Genomic DNA, 3,051 nt, shown 5'->3' with positions numbered 1-3,051 from the left:
ACTAGAAGCCAAAAAGAAGAGATAGAAAGGGTAACAGGATTTGAGATAGTTAAGAAGGTTAAATATTTTTTTAAAAAAATTTGATTTATATGCTGCCCTTCTCCGGAGACTCAGGGCGGCTTACAATGCGCTAAGCAATAGCCTTCATTCTTTTGTATATTTATACAAAGTCAGCTTATTGCCCCCACAACTGGGTCCTCAATTTACCTACCTTAGAAAGGATGGAAGGCTGAGTCAACCTTGAGCCTTGGCGAGATTCGAACCTGCAGTAATTGCAGGCATCTGGTCTTAATAACCAGCTTAATAACAGGGTGCCTTAGACCACTGTACTACCAAGGCCCAATATTTAGGGGTTTATATTATGACCACAAATATGAAATTATTTCAGCTCATGAAAACCCCAAATTCACAATCTCAGAAAATTAGAATATTACATGAAATCAATAAAACAAGGATTGTACATAGAACAATATCGGACCTCTGAAAAGTATAAGCATGCATATTTGCCTTATGTAGATATTGTTTAACACTTTCCTCTTCTATATTTTCTTTTTCATATAGTTTTTTATAGTAATCTTGTATAATGTTTTTCTTCGCATTTCCAAATCTAATTTGTCCTTGATCATCTAATAATTGTGTTATTTTCTTTGATTCTCTCTCTTTTTTCAGTTTATATACTAGCCATCTGCCTGGTTTATTAGCATCTTCAAAGTAGTTCTGTTTAGCATTCCTAATTTTTTGTGCTAAGTCTTCTTTTTCTATTAATCCCATTTTATGTTTAGTTGTATCCATTTTCATTTTAATATCTTTTTTTGTGGGAACTTCTGTAGTTCTTTTTCAAATTTCTTATAATCATCCTCTAACGTTTTATATGCTTGCCTTTTCTTAATATTCCTCTTTCTCGTATAGTCAATAATCAGGCCTCTGGCATAAGCTTTCATAGTATCCCACAGATTCTGTATTGATGTATCTTCTTTTCTATTTTCTTTGAAAAAGAAAGCAAATTCTTTCTCCATTTTCTGTACAAAGTCCTTTTCTTTTAATACTGTAGTATTTAAAGTCCATCTAGACCTTCTCCTTTGTCCTTTCCATCTCACCGTCATTGGGTTGTGGTCTGCCCAAGTATTGGCTTCTATGGCAATTTCTTCTATATTCGAGGTCAATTCCATTGTCATCAATATCATATCTATTCTAGACCATGATAAATGTCTATTAGAATAAAACGTATATTGCCTATTTTTTTTCATTTCTTTCTCTCCATGCATCTTTTAAGTTTATTTCCTCTATCATCTTAAAGAAAGATTTTATATTTTTTATATTTTAAGATATAATCTGCTTTCCTAAAGTAACAGAGTAAAAAGTTTAAATTTATATGGTGAGAATGAGATTAAACTGTTGTGATATAACTTCTGACTGTAGGCATTGAGATGACACATGAAAACAAAGAAGAGGAAGCAGAATCACAGAACAAACAGAAAGAAGACCAACAAATGCAACATAGAGACTCTCCAGTGAAAGGAATAGAAGACTATCAGATGGAAAGCACTCAGCATGAGGTCTGTAACGGTGAATCTATCATATCTCTGGAACAGGAACCTACAGATAATCTTTCTGACAATGACAAAATGCTCAAAGCTACCATTTGTCCTGACTCTGGGAAGAGCTTTAGTAACAGCTCTCACCTAATCCATCACCGCCGTGTCCATACAGGTGAGAAACTCTACAAATGCTCCCATTGTGACAAAAGTTATCGCCAAGACTCTCACTTAGTTCAGCATATGCGTTCTCATACAGGTGAGAAGCCATACCGGTGCACACATTGTGGCAAGGGCTTCTCACAGAGCTCCAATCTCATCATCCACCAATGGACACATACAGGCGAACAACCCTTCACCTGTCCAGAGTGTAGACGGAGCTTCAGCCATAGTTCTGATCTCATTCAGCACAAGCGGATCCACACTGGGGAGAAGCCTTACGTCTGCTCCATCTGTGGAAAATGCTTTTCTCAGAGCTCAAAGGTTACCCAACACAAACGCTTCCATTCTGGGGAACGTCCATTTTCCTGTGGGAAGTGTACCAAAACCTTTCGTCTCCGGGCTGATTTGGTCCGTCACCTCTGTGCACATACTGGAGAACGGCCTTTTGGCTGCCCTGAGTGTGGGAAACATTTTGTGGAGAGCTCCCATCTTATCCGACACCAGCAGATCCATATGAGCGAGCATCCCTTTCGCTGTCCAGACTGTGGGAAAGGATTCAATCAGAGCTCCAACCTCCAGCAGCATCAGCGGGTGCACCGAAGCCAGAAACCCTTCAAATGTGATGAGTGTGGGAAAGGTTTTGGTGTAAGCTTGGTACTCTTGCAACACCAGTGAACTCACACCGGTGAACAACCCTACTGTTGCAGCCAGTGTGGGAAGAGTTTCAGTGTCAGCTCCACCTACCATATACACCAGCGTATTCATGCAGGGCAAAAGCCCTACTCATGTGCAGACTGTGGGAAAGGCTTTGTGCATAGTTCTGCTCTCCTTCAGCATCAAGCAACACACACCGGTGAGAAGCCCTTTCAATGTTCCTATTGTGGAAGAGGGTTTGGACAGAAATTGGCACTTTCTTAGCATCTGCGAGCCCATGTGAGGAGAGGGGAGACATTGACTTTGATGGAAGGATGGGAAACGGCTGGGATGGAAGAGGTTGGGGACCAGGGAGTGGGAGGGGAAGCACATAGCCTGTGGCAGGGGAATGGAATAGGGATTATGGAACCTGAATGGCAGGGTGTTGGGGATGAGGCCATGAGGGTGGAGTGGCAGGATGACATTGATGAGGGTCTGGAGCAACAATTGCAGGATGATGGCAGAGAAAGCATGAGGCAGACCTGGAAAGATGGTGTGGAATCCTCCATGAGGACCAAGTGGCAGGACGATGAGGATGAACAACTGGAACCGGGATCACAGGGCGATTGTACTGAAAGCATGAGGCTGGAATGTCAGGAGGATGATGATGACGATGATGATGATTACAGGAGGGTGGAGGAGAGTTTCCAGGATGACAATC

At 41.2% G+C, this 3,051-nt stretch overlaps 1 pseudogene; it reads left to right on the top strand.

The window, feature by feature from the left end:
• Positions 1-1,482: 1,482 nt before the first annotated feature.
• LOC139317489 (zinc finger protein 774-like) lies at positions 1,483-2,615 on the top strand (annotated as a pseudogene).
• Positions 2,616-3,051: the final 436 nt, after the last annotated feature.

Source organism: Pituophis catenifer, unplaced genomic scaffold, assembly GCF_029215685.1.
Source record: "Pituophis catenifer annectens isolate HBS135680 unplaced genomic scaffold, rPitCat1.0.hap2 SCAF_5, whole genome shotgun sequence".
In the NCBI taxonomy this organism is placed as follows: domain Eukaryota; kingdom Metazoa; phylum Chordata; class Lepidosauria; order Squamata; family Colubridae; genus Pituophis; species Pituophis catenifer.
The sequence above is the reverse complement of the archived record's forward strand: the minus strand, read 5'-3'. Positions and strand labels throughout refer to the sequence as shown.